Below are 14,203 nucleotides of genomic sequence, written 5' to 3'. Positions count from 1 at the left end.
TTACTACCTGCTCCCCCCCTCTCGGTGCCCCTGTCTGTACTCAGACAACTTGAGGTCACTTCATGCCTCCCTCATACTGTCACTCCAAGCAAAAGATGGCACAAATGTCAATTACCAGACATTCTACATTCCTGAATGTGCTTTCAGAGCATGTGCACACTAATTTCAGGTAATGCAAACTGGTCTAGTACTCCAGCCACTACATGTCTGGGTAACTTCATTCACATGCGTACATGTAAAGTTAATTCTCTAACTTTGTATGGGAGTTGTCATTTTGAACCATTATAGAAAATGGTTGTATGTAAAAATATAAAATTTTCTGTCAATGTTAGACACAGAAAGATTGTAAGATGTTTCTGTCAGAAACATCTTACAATCTAATATTCACACTACTGATAGCAGGGGTGGTTTATGAGATGAGGGTGCCCATGTGCAGTCTCTGTAAGGAACATCGTCTCTAGCCAAGTAAACTCTGGAACTGTGCCATAGACTACCGAGCATGCACAAATCTTCAGGAAGATGGTGCTAGTGCCAATTTCCCAGTGATTTCTGCAGTGCCGGTGGATAGTCTATGAATTCGCCCATGACTGACAGTGATACAGGACCCAGACAACTGAACACACACTAGTCCTTCATACCTCTCTGTTTTGTAAATCTAACTACTTACAACAACACCCTATAAATTTCCCCAGTTACAGGTGTACCTATTTAAATTCAACTCCACTCGCATTTCCCTACCCATCACAATCATTACTACACAGTACTTAGCAATATTGCTAATTCTTCCCACTTCATACTCTCACATGAATACATATTTTCCTTCACCGACACAATACTATGCTTAGAATTAGGTTTTCTAATTCACAAACATCACTGCAACTTGCTGACCTAAACATCTACAAGTTACGCTCCATACAACTTCGAAATACTTCTACAATTAGGGCCTGAATCAGAGATGTATGCAATGCCGATATTTATGCAGTTTAGCAACTATCGGTAAAATGCACATGCGTCTTAGTCGCACTGCGCATGTGTCAAGGTACATTACTGTAGTTGCTCATAGCTGCTTCTTACTTGCAGGATGATTGACAGTCAAGGGAGCATTTGGTGGAGGTAATGAGGAGTGGTGGCAAAAAATGGAGCTATGTCACAAAGTGGCTCCAGTGTCTCAGTTCCTTCACCTATTCTAAGTAGTCATAGGGTTATTCGGAACTGCGATAATGGCATGTCTCTGTACGCAGATGCTTGGGTTTGCAAAGCCGCAGATGGGTGTCTCAGTACGATCCTCGGCGTATGCGATATTAGCATATTTATGCACAGCAGCTGCGTACCATATAGTAGCTATAATGGCATTAGTGTACATCTCTGAATCACACCCTCTAATTTCCCTTTCAACACCTCTAATTATCTACACCTGCAAATTCTCCTACATTGTACACAACCAAGATACCAGAGCCCTCCTAAACATATGATATCACACATAGGCATCCTAGGCAAACATATTGATACAACATGACATCTTATTATATTTCAATTTAATAATCCCAATCAATAAACAATTACTTGCAAAGCACATATAATATGCAGAGATCATAAGAATTGCATCCAGCATAATGAACAAGACAAGTAGAATTGTGCAGCAGTTTATTTTTGAAGTTTGCTCATATCTGCAAATTTGCATTAACCCCCTCTCTGCTGAGGGCTTTCACACCTTTGTGCTGAGGCCATTTTCTGACGTTAGTGCTCATCACATCCCAACATCAATATCACCGATTTTTCTGCGGTGCCCGCACAAATTATACTTTGATTTTTTTCAGAAGAGTTTGTATTTTCAAAAAATACTATTAGTCTTTTTACTTATTCTAACATTTAAAATAAAATGTAACCCAAATGGCTATAAAAAAGTGTTTGAAATTTCAAGAAAGGGGACCAAAAGCAAACATGGGGCCTGATTCAGACCCACTCGCGAGCGGCTGTCCGCTCGCAAGTGGGTCGATGTTATGGACTGAGCATGCGCACGACGGAGGGAGCTCCGTCGTGCGCATGCGCCAGACGCGACGAGCGAAGGAAAGTCCTTCGCTCGTTGTGTCCGATCAAAGGGGGCGTGCTGTCAATGTTGATTGACAGCACGCCCCCTTTGGTGGGCGTGCCAGGGGCGTGCCTCCCTGACGGGGGAACGCCTCCCGTCAAAAGCCGGCCCACTGACATCACTAATGATGTCAGTGGGAGTGATTTTGGCCAAAATCACTCCGGAGCTTGCTGTTGAAAACCTCAACCGCAGGCTCCGGCTCGCAAATTCACAATGCACGCTCGTATAGCCTGTGGGTGGTAACCCACAGCTATACGAGCGTCCAGGAGGACGCTCCATGAAAATGGAGCCCGGCCCTCATTCAGAGCGTGCGCTCTGCTCAGAGCGTACGGCTCTGAATGAGGGCCATGATTTTTAAAAAAAATTCTTATAAGTACCAGAGTGCCCCTTGGGACTCCCAACCGGTGATTAGTGCTGGTGGAAAAATGTAAGTACAGGTTGAGTCTCCCATATCCAAATATTCCGAAATACGTAATATTCCGAAATACGGAATTATTTTGGCATGACTGAAATAGTGAAACCTTTGATTTTTAATGGTTCAATGTACACAAACTTTGTCTAAGGCACAAATTCTTAAAACTATTGTATAAAATTACTTTCAGGCTGTGTGTATAAGGTGTTTATGAAACATAAATGAATTTAATTTCTGTACACAAACTTTGTTTGAGCAACAAAATTATTGAAAATATTGTATACAATTAACTGCAGGCTGTGTTTATAAGGTGTACATAACACATAAATACATTCTGTGTGTATATTTGGGTCCTATTCCCTAGATATTTCATTATGGTATGCAATTATTCCAGAATACGGAATATTCCGTTATCCAAAATACCCCTGGTCCCAAGCATTTTGGAAATGGGAGACTCAACCTGTAAGTGTTGTCATACACAGTTTTAAGGTATATGCAGATGACAAGATCCACTTGTCCTCCACTGTGAAGGGGTTAAAACCTTAGCAGCCAATAAGATATTTGATTTCATTGTCTAACTTACATTTGAGCAATAAACTGTAATTGCTGTATGGTTATTGTAGATTTAGTGCAAATTTTTATTTGGACTGTTAGTAAATAACGATTATTGTCAGGCAAAGGAATTTTTAAGTTCTCAATATATCTAGTTCCTAGCTCCACATAAACACTCCCTACATTCAATATACTTTGTGCATTATACATACATACACAAACTATACATTTAAAGTAATGATAATAGTGAGAGGTCTATTAATCATCCCTTAATTTCTACAAATGTGGGTGAAAATTTATATTTTCCTTTACTTCTGTAAAAAATAAGGTCCAGGGCCATTTATTAAGCAAGTAATGCAGGAGATATCACTGATATCTCCTGGTTACAATTCACCCCCGATAATCCCACAGTCTCCATGCTTTAGTAAATTTAGAAATTTTGTAATTCATCAAGTTCTGAAAAAGCTTTTTTTTCGGAACTTGTGAGTGTTACTGTACGCCACTCTGAGATGATGTACAGCCCCCCATAGGTTAAGAAGCTCATTGCAGCTTGTGTAGCAGAGGAATCTTTTCAGATCCCATAGCTGTGTCTCCTTACCCCATTGGCTCTGGGCTGTCACTGATTTCCTCCAGGCTCCAAAGTAGGTCCTCCAGTGCTCGCCTGCAGATCCTCATGCTGCGGCACCAGGGGGAGCTTGTTCTACAGACAGGGGCAGGGTTGGGATAGACACTGGCGGCAGGGGGGGAAGGGTGTCTGTGGTTACAGACAGTGACAGGGTAGGCGGGGGCATTAATAATACACCGGTGGCAGAATAAATGTTAAAGGCACATGTGCAGTATGAGAAAATGTTTATGGACACTTCAGATGTAAGGGTAAAAAGTAGGGATGAGCGGGTTTGGATTTCTGAAATCCGAACACCCCCAAGCCCCCCTGATCCGAGTCGTATCTGAGTCAGGCTCAACTTTTCCTGCCTGACTCAGATCTGAAATTGGGGTAAAACGTCATCATCCCGCCTTCTGGATCTCGCCTTTTGGATTCTATAAAAGGTCCCCACGTCGGCGCCGTTTCTCACTCCAGCTGTGGACAGTGAAGAGGGAGGGTGGAAGCTAGGGCTGGCTGGGCTGGGCTGTGTTGTGCTGCTGTTGTCCATAGGGGCTGGCTGGGCTGTGTTGTGCTGCTGTCATAGGGGCTGGCTGGGCTGTGTTGTGCTGCTGTCATAGGGGCTGGCTGGGCTGTGTTTTGCAGTCAGTTGCAGTCATAGGGGCTGTGTCCACTCCAAAGTCTATAGGGGCTGGCTGCACTGTGTTGTGCAGTGTCCCATAAAGGCTGTAGTCCTAGAGCGGTGCTGTAGTGTTGTTCAGGAGGTGATCTGTGCATCAGGGGTGCTCCCCCAAAGTGCATTCCAAAAAAAATTAAAGTTTTTGTGTTTGTGAATTGTGTGCACAGTAGCCGCACGTGCTTCAACAAAGTAGTGCCAAGCGTGCGCCTGTGTCATAAGTAAAGGGCCGGCTGGCTTGACCGTTAAAGGGTGCTGTAACCCCCAAAGTACACTCAAAACCAAATAAAAATATATATTTTATTGTGTTTGTGAATTGTGTGCACAGTAGCCGCAGATAGCGTCAAGCATGCGCCTGTGTCCTAAGTAAAGGACTGGCTGGCTCGTCTGTTAAAGTGTGCTGTAACACCCAGAGTGCACTCCAAACAAAATAAAAATTATTTTCTGTGGCTGCACGTGCATCAACAAAGGAGCAGCGCAAAGCATGCGCCTGTGTCCCATAAGAAAAGGGCCGGCTGGCTTGTCCGTTAAAGGGTGCTGTAACCCCCAAAGAGCACTCCAAAAAAAATAAAACATTTTCTTCTGTGTTTGTGAATTGTCTGCACTGTACGTGCATCCTCAAAGCAGCAGCACCAAGCGTGCGTCTGTCTGTTAAAGGGTGGTGTAACCCTCAAAGTGCGCTCCACAAAAAATAAAAAATTCTTCTTTTTTTCTGTCTTTGTGAATTGTGTGCACTGTAGCTGCATGTGCATCAATAAAGGAGCAGCGCCAATCGTGCGCCTGTGTCCCACAAGTAAAGAGCCGGCTGGCTCATTTCTTAAAGGGTGGTGTAACCCACAAAGTGCACTAGTCTCCAACAAAAATAAAAAAATATTTTCTGTATTTGTGTGCGCCTTAGCCGCACGTATATATCAATAACATAAATGGAGGACCAAACTTTCTCCGATAAAAATAAAATAGGGAAAGATCAAGAACCACTTCCTCCTAGTGCTGAAGCTGCTGCCACTAGTCATGACATAGACGATAACATGCCATCAACGTCGTCTGCCAAGGCCGATGCCCAATGTCATAGTAGAGGGCATATACAATCCCAAATGACAAAGTTCAGGAAAATGACCTTAAAAAAAACATCTAAATCATCTGAGGAGAAACGTACACTTGCCAATATGCCATTTACGACACGGAGTGGCAAGGAACGGCTAAGGTCTTTCCCTATGTTCATGACTAGTGGTTCAGCTTCACATGACGATGGAAGCACTCCTTCCGCTAAAAAAAACAAATGAGTTAAGCTGGCAAAAGCACAATGAAGAACTGTGCGTTCTAAAAAGATATCACAAATCCCCAAGGAGAGTCCAAGTGTGGTGGCGGTTGCGATGCCTGACCTTCCCAGCACTGGACGGGAAGAGGTGGCTCTATACACCCTTTGCACGCCCCCTGCAAGTGCTGAAAGGAGCACCCACAGTCCACTTGCTGATATGCAAATTGAAGATATCACTGTTGAAGTACAACAGGATGAGGATACTGGTGTAGCTGGTGCTGAGGAGGAAGTTGGTGAGAAGGATTCTGATGGTGATGTTGTTTGTTTAAATCAGGATCCGGGGGAGACAGTTGTTGTCCGTGGGATGAAAAAGCCCATCACGGTCATGCCTGGGCAGAAGACCAAACATTCCACCTCTTTGGTCTGGGAATATTTCTATAGAAGTCCGGACAACAACTGTCTTGCCATATGTACCATATGTAAGGGTGAAATAAGTAGGTGTAGGGATGTTAACCACCTAGGAACATCCTCCCTTATACGTCACCTGCAGCGCGTTCATAAATAGTTACTGTCAAGTTCAGAGACTTTGGATAAGACCGTAAGTAGTACAGGGAAACCTAAATCCCTTTGTCCTGTTGTATCCAAGCGCCTGCAAACCACACCGTCAACTCCCTCCTCGTCAATTTCCTCCTTAGTCAGGATCGGAAGTAGTCCTGCAGGCCATGTCACTGGCATGACTGACTCTCCTATCCGGGATTCCTCCGGAGGATCCTGCATTGCTACGCCTACTGCTGCTGCTGCTGCTGTTGCTGCTGGGAGTCGTTCATCATCCCTGCAGGAAGTAGGAACACCACTACTTTTACTAAACAATTGACCCTCCAACAGTCCTTAGCGAGCAGGATGAAGTACAACAGCAGTCATCCTGAAGCAAAACGTATAACTGAGGCCTTGACTGCTATGTTGGTGTTAGACATTTGTCCGGTATCCACCATTAGTGCAGTGGGATTTAGACAATTGATGGAGGTAGTGTGTCCCCGGTTCCAAATCCTGTCTAGATTCCACTTCACTAGGCAGGCGATACCGACACTGTACAGAAATGTCAAAAAGTGTCCTCAGTGTCCTGAAAAATGTGGTTGTACCCAATGTCCACTTAACCACGGACAAGTGGACAAGTGGAACAGGGCAGACTAAGGACTATATGACTGTGACAGCCCACTGGGTAGATGTATCACCTTACGCAGCAACAACAGCAGCGTCACCAGTAGCAGCATCTCAGAAACACCAGCTCGTTCCAAGGCAGGCTAAGCTGTGTATCACTGGTTTCAGTAAGAGGCACACCACCGACAAATCATCGCCCAGTGGCTTACCCCACTTAGACTCTCCTGGGGATTTGTGATATCTGACAACGCCACCAATATTGTGCGGGCATTACATCTAGGCAAATTCCAGCATGTCCCATGTTTTGCTCACACAATAAATTTGGTGGTGCAGAATTTTCAGAAAAGCGACAGGGGCTTGCAGGAGACGCTTTGGGTGGTCTGAAAAATATCTGGCCACTTTCGCCATTCAGCGACTGCGTGTCGAAGATTGGAGCACCAGCAAACACTCTTGAACCTGCACCGCCATCAACTGAAGCAAGAGGTTGTGACGCAGTGGAACTCAACCCTCTATATGCTTCAGAGGATGGAGGAGCAGCAAAAGGCCATTCAAGCCTATACACCCACCTATGACATAGGCAAAGGAGGGGGTATGCACCTGACTCAAGCGCAGTGGAGAATGATTTCCATGTTGTGCAAGGTTCTCCAGCCCTTCGAACTTGCCACACGTGAAGTCAGTTCAGACACTGCTAGCTTGAGTCAGGTCATTCCCCTCATCAGGCTTTTGAAGAAGCAGCTGGAGAAAGTGAAGGAGGAGCTAAGATGGAGCGATTCCGCTCTGCATGTGGGACTTGTGGATGAAGCCCTTCATTCGCTTTGCCAGGATTCCAGGGTGGTCAATCTGTTGAAATCAGACCACTACATTTTGGCCACATATAGAAACCGTTGTAATTCCTACACCGTTCACCTGATTTGGATGTAATTACTCTCAAATTAAATCTGAAAGTCTGCAGTTAAATCACATCTTGTTTGTTTCATTTCAAAGCCATTGTGGTGGTGAATAGAGGCCAAAATATGAAAATTCTGTCAATGTCCCAATATTTATGGACCTGACTGTATGTGTACTATCTTTCTTACTTGCAATACAAGTTTAATCATAAAGTGTACCTGATGTTCATGCAAAACGCCTTGGAGTTGGACCGCTGAACCTCGATGATCCACTTTGCACACTTTAAGATGCATACTGATAATCTGCTCTCAGGAGATGTCTAAGCAAAAAATAAGTGCACCTCAATGTGTAGGAAGAAGATAATTTTTTATTTTTTTAAGAAAAGCCTTCCTCTTACTACTTTAGTACCATTACATTCAATACAATCTAGTTTTGCATCCTTTACCCAAAGTGCTGCTTGGTATAACCTAATTAATGGTAAAAATTAATATTGAAAACCCTTTTACTACATTGCTCTGAGCACCCCTGCAAATGCACTTCTCTGTTGAAATGCATAGGATGAGGCCCAATCTCGTGCTTTTTGCAGACTGGTATATGGCCATATGCCTCTGCACTGAATCCAGCCCTGAAGATTCCTCCATTGCAACCTTTTATCTCATTGGAATTATTGTGACAATATTATGTCTTAAAATGGACTATTGGGTATACATCCGCTTATTACTGCTGTGTATATCAGAGACATACAGAAATCCAGCTGCTCATTAATATATGCATGTATACACACCAATTAATTGTATACACCTTCTTCTTTACACTTTTTCCCTGAACTGGTCTTTCTGTACTCTCATCAGTTCCATCTCTGGGAACTGACAGCAGAGGGAGGGAAATCTATCAATCATCTGTATTTGGAGAGGGTAACTCTCATTGACCACCTCTGCCGACGGGCATGTGCTCAAAAGCAGATTATCACTCCATAAATTCATGCAGATGCTTTTCATAAACTATTCTACTACAATTAAGGGCTACACCTATAAAGTGTGACCTATATTTATGAAGCTAAGGAGTATTTATTATACCCATGTAACCTATGTTTGCCCTTGGTGCATATACTTACAAATTTGGCCAATATAGGGAGCTTCTTTGATAATAACTTGATTTGTATTTGTTCTATTTTCTTAGAGCGATTGGAGAATTATATCCAATTCTGTCACCTTGTGTTTAATACGTTTTTATCAGACTCTTGGAAGGAGGAATGATATGCCATTTGAGAGATACACATTCCTTTCCATCTATGTTGCGTTATATGTTTGTCTCTATTTTGTATTAATGTTGTTAGTTAGATCAGATCTATAACGAGATCTCAATAAAAGTTACGTTTTAACTTATTAGAGTGCCCCCAGAAAAATAATCTTCTTTTCTCTCTTCCCCTTTGCGTTTCATATCTGACTCTAGGGGAGCACCACTGATCCTACATTTTACTATATAAACGTTTTTTTGGAGAAATGTTTATCAATAAAAACGTACTTATTTCCGGTTACACTAATATTATGTCAATATAGTGTTGTCTATACCTGTGCCCAGACCATTCCCACAATCTGTGTTCCAATTGAGTTTGTCAGCTACCCATTCGGCACTTGGAAACTGCTAACTCTTTCCATAAGCCAGTCATATTAATGATCACATACGTTTTTCTGCTTAGTTTGCAAATCTTTTCTACACTACCCAGCCTGCTCCACCACCGGTCTTAGGAGTGTACAGTACTTCAGTTCAGATCAGGAAGTACACTTAAGACCGGTACACAATAGACGATGTCTAGTGTATACCGACTTCATTTGCAATGGACCCAAGGAGGCGCCGGCATTGGTAAGTGCATACACACTTGCCGATGCTGCCAGCGAGAGCGATGGCAGGGGTAGCGGGGGCGATGCTGCATTTGGAAGCATGGAATCGCTAGCAACATCCTCAGATCTTGCTGCATGTACAAAAGATCTGAAGATGCGACGGATGACCAGTGAGAGCGCGCATTGGGATCGTGATAGTGGGTACACACTACACGTTTTGAAGAATTTGTTGTTCCGATGCATCGGAATAAGCAAAATCATTCAAAATATCATGTAGTGTGTACTACACCTACAGATTGCTAGTAATTTCCTATACTTATAACTATGCTCATGTAGAGGTGCTGTATACTTTCAGCCAGGGGACGTAACTAGGTATTTGAAGGTCTAATAGCAAAAGTTTGCAAGGGCCCCAATGTACCACCCAAATGTGAAAATGTATATAAACACATGTAACTTTGACAAGGAAGATGGGCCCCCATCCGCTATGGGTTCTATAGCAGCTTGCACCTATGGTAGTTACGCCCATGCTTGTAGGAAACATCCTGCAATAACAAATCAGAATTACCTATTTTTAAGGATAAATGTGTGTACCTACAGTAAGACAAAACTAAACTTGACAGGGGGAGCTCCCAACTTCACATGGAAAAGAACACAGTCCAGTATCACCAGTTGGAGTAATTTCCTGGATCAGTCACTCTTAATGGGATGCAAGGAAAAATCTGCAATGTTGGTGGTCATTAGGTCCCAGAGAAATAGAACCTCACAGCCATTGTCACTAAATGAATACCCATCTACAGAATGTCACCTACCCTGCGACCGTTACTTCCGGGCCTGGCGGCGGTGGTGGGCAGGAGGGCGGACAGCACGAGGTATTTAATGGTGAGTGTTTAACTAGTTGTTTGTGTATTGATAAACTGTGCCTGACGAAAGCGCCGCAACAAAGGCGCTGAAATGTTGCAAATGGTGGTAGCATTGAGGTTGAGTGCCCCTACACACTATGGCTATATATATATATATATATATATATATATATATAAAACTTGCAAAAAGAGAGTGCACTCACCAGGGACTTTTTTTTTCCAGTAAAAAGTTCTGTATTGTTCACACTTCACATAGTAATCGTCGTTTCGGCCATATGCTGGCCTTTGTCATGGACCACCACCACAAGAGTAGATGAACAGAACATATGTATATATTTCATTTTTAGGGGCTTTAGGGCCTGATTCAGAGCCACTCGTAAGCGGCAGCTCGTTCGCTCTGAGCGATGTTTGCCCAACTGCGCATGCGTACGGATCGTTATACGCATGCGCGAACCAGTCAGTGCGGCCGAAATTCATGTGCTCGCAAAATAGCGAATGCCTGCTAATTTGAGTGACAGAAAGAGGCGTATGTGGGTGGTAACAGGGGAAGGTGCTTGAAAACGGGGAGTGGAGATCCGATCGCAGGCGTGCTTAAAGGTCAAAACGGGTGTTTTATGGGTGTGCATATTTAAAACAGCAGCGTCATTGACCACGTCACTGGGTTATTTTATAGCCAGAACTGCTCGCAAAATTGTGGTAGCAAAAACCAACCACAAGAATAGCGAGCAGTTCATACCCTGTTCGATGTACTCGATTAATCTAATAAATAGCGGACATGACGTAGGATGCGAGCGGCCAGGGGGCGTAGTTTCCTAAAAAACGACCGCAAGTTTTGTACGCTCGTTCAGACCTAGAGGCGTGAACAGACCGCAAACAGCGAACGGTTCATTTGAATAGCCACCCCTATTTTCTGGACGAGCGAGCGCTAATTGCGTCCGGCTCTGAATCAGGCCCTTAATATGCTATTAGGGTTAGCCAATTGCTTGGTATAATGTATGTACAGTATGAGTAGATTTATGTAATTACACCACAATCAGACTTGGACTCAACTGCAGTTTCGGGTACTGGAGGGCTGGTGCAATGACAATGATTATCTAAAGGCCCCCATACATCAGAGATCGATTGCAGCAATCGTGCAATTTGCAATCGATTGTGTATAAAAATCTTTACCTTTTTCAATCGATTGTGGCATCTCTGCAATCAGCAATCGATTGAAAAAGGGAAAGATTTTTATACACAATCGATTGCAAATTGCACGATTGCTGCAATCAATCTCTGATGTATGGGGGCCTTTACTCAGAGGTTCCCAAACTCCACCATTACAGTCCAGGTTTTAAAGATATCTAAACTGATCCCAGATGGTGAAATCAAATTGACTGAGGTGCTAATTAAGTCACCTGTGTTCTTGCATGATATCCTTAAAACCCGGATTGTAATGGCGGAGTTTGGGAACCTCTGATCTAGCTGCTTCTGATGGTCTGAATGTGTATATTAGCAAGAGTGGGGTGGGGTTGTCATCTTCTGCTACTTGCACTGGGAGAGTGGCACTTGACTAAGGGGCCTATTCATCATCACTTAATTTCTACAAAAGCAGGTGAATATGAACACTTTCACCTGCAATTGTAGAAATTAAGTTATCAGCCCATTCATTAAGAAAGTAAAGTAGGAGATATCACAGATATCTCCTGATTACCTTCCTCTCAAGGAAAGGCCCGCTGTCCCCATATAGTAGAATGGAGAATTCTTCAAACACCGAAAATACTATATTTTCGGAGCTTGAGTGTGGTAGCATTCGCCATCTTCAGATGGTGAGTGCTCCCACTCCAGGCTCGCAATCCACTCCTTTCCTATAGGAAAGAGTCCCCGGGTTGCGTAGAGGGATCCTTTGGGATCCCTCCTTCCCTGTCCGGCTCTTTCCACCGGTCATTGGGGTTCGTGTGTGCATGCGTGACCTGTAGGAGCAGTGAAAAGATTTGGGGAGACAGCTGATTTTCGGATCAGCTATCTCAGCGCTGGAGCAATGACGACTTGCTCCGGCGCTCGCATCGAGTTAGAATGTTAATTATTGGAGACTGAACGGACCCCGATAATTAACATCATGACTAGACCCCTAAGTCATTGTAGCGAAATACTACACTCAACGATTAATGCTGACATTGAAGAGCAGCAGATGACAGCTTCACATGTAAGAGTCTACTGTTTGCTTCTCTTCTACGTGAACTTACCCTGAGTCACACTTCCATGTTACTGTATTACTAGAGGAGTACCATATTACAATCTAATAATATACAGGAGAACTCAGTGAGGAAAAAATAGAATTATAGGTAAGAAAACACAAACAACTTAACTGTTCTCAATTGTCAGTTCTGCTAGCAGACTTCCCAGCACTAACACAGAACATATACAGAGGGTATGTGGGCTGCGCTATATGTTTGTGTGTCAGCAACTCTATAGTAGAGATGAGCGGTTCGGATTCTGTGGAATCCGAACCGCTCCGAACATTGGGGATCCGAGTCCACCCGAACCCTGTTCGGGTGTTCACCGCCTGACTCGGATCCCCGTTCGGGGCCGAACGGCGGCCGCCTGATGTCGGATTCTCACTAGAGAATCCGACATCAGGTCTCCTCGCGTGTAGGGCAGAGCGCAGTGATAGCGCTCTGCCCTACACAGACACAGACACACAGCCGCCAGCGGCAGCTGTGTGTTTGTTACAGCAGCCAATGAGAGTCACACAGACTCTCATTGGCTGCTGCACGGAGGGAGCCGGCTGGAGCTCACACATGAGCTCCGTCTTCCGGCTCCCTCCTCAGCGTGTGACAGAGCGGACGGCGCGGGAGCGGGGATACAGGTAAGTTTTATTTTTTTTATTTTTTTACTTGTCAAAGGTCCGGGGGCGCTACTGGGGGGGGGGTCTGCACTACTGGGGGGGTCTGCTACTGGGGGGGGCTATACTACTGGGGGGGCCATACTACAGAGGGGCCTGCTACTGGGGGGGCTATACTACTGGGGGGGGGGTCTGCACTACTGGGGGGGGGTCTGCTACTGGGGGAGGCAATACTACTGGGGGGGCCATACTACAGAGGGGCCTGCTACTGGGGGGGGCTATACTACTGGGGGGGGGGTCTGCTACTGGGGGGGCCATACTACTGGGGGGGCCTACTACAGGGGGGGCCATACTACAGGGGGGGCCCATACTACAGGGGGGGCTACTACTGGAGCAGCCTACTACTGGGGGGGCCTGCTACTGGGGCAGCCTACTACTGGGGGAGCCATACTACTGGGGGGGCATACTACTGGGTGGCATACTACTGGGGGGGCCTGCTAATGGGGGACATACTACTGGGGGGGCCTGCTAATGGGGGGCATACTACTGGGGAGCATTCAACTGGGGGCACTGCATAGTGGACCGTACTACTAAGGGGACTGCATAGGGGGCACCACTGCTGGGGGACATTGTGTAAGGGACACCGCTACTGTGGGCATTGTGTAAAAGGGTCACTACTGTGGGCATTGTGTAAAAGGGGCACTACTGTGTGTCGTAACATAAATAAGAGACACTACTTTATGGTGTAATGTGAATCAGGCCCTATGTGCGGTGTAATGCTAATAAGATTGTGCACTGTGACTCCTAGGGCCGTAGCCCATTTTGTAAACAAGTACTGTGACTCTGCTGGCCGTACCCCACTGGGTGGGTGCACTACTTTTCATTTCTGCCACTGCTGTGTGGCAATGTGTCATAGATGTGCTTTATACTGTGGTGTCTGTGTCGTTGTGCCGCTGCTTTGTCGCTTAGTAACCAGTCAGCTCACTGCAACCTTTGGCCAATAATGTTGAAAACAATATTATAAGCTGTGATATGGTCTAAATT

The 14,203-nt window shown here is 44.8% G+C and overlaps 1 protein-coding gene across 1 annotated transcript in view; it reads right to left on the bottom strand.

Moving 5' to 3' along the window:
- Positions 1-14,203, bottom strand: part of RORB (RAR related orphan receptor B) — a 168,410-nt gene that overhangs the window by 25,532 nt on the left and 128,675 nt on the right. The gene's annotated exons all lie outside the window — the stretch shown is intronic.

Source organism: Taudactylus pleione, unplaced genomic scaffold (assembly GCF_031769625.1).
Source record: "Taudactylus pleione unplaced genomic scaffold, aTauple2 ptg001573l, whole genome shotgun sequence".
In the NCBI taxonomy this organism is placed as follows: domain Eukaryota; kingdom Metazoa; phylum Chordata; class Amphibia; order Anura; family Myobatrachidae; genus Taudactylus; species Taudactylus pleione.
This window is presented reverse-complemented; position numbering and strand designations above follow the sequence as displayed.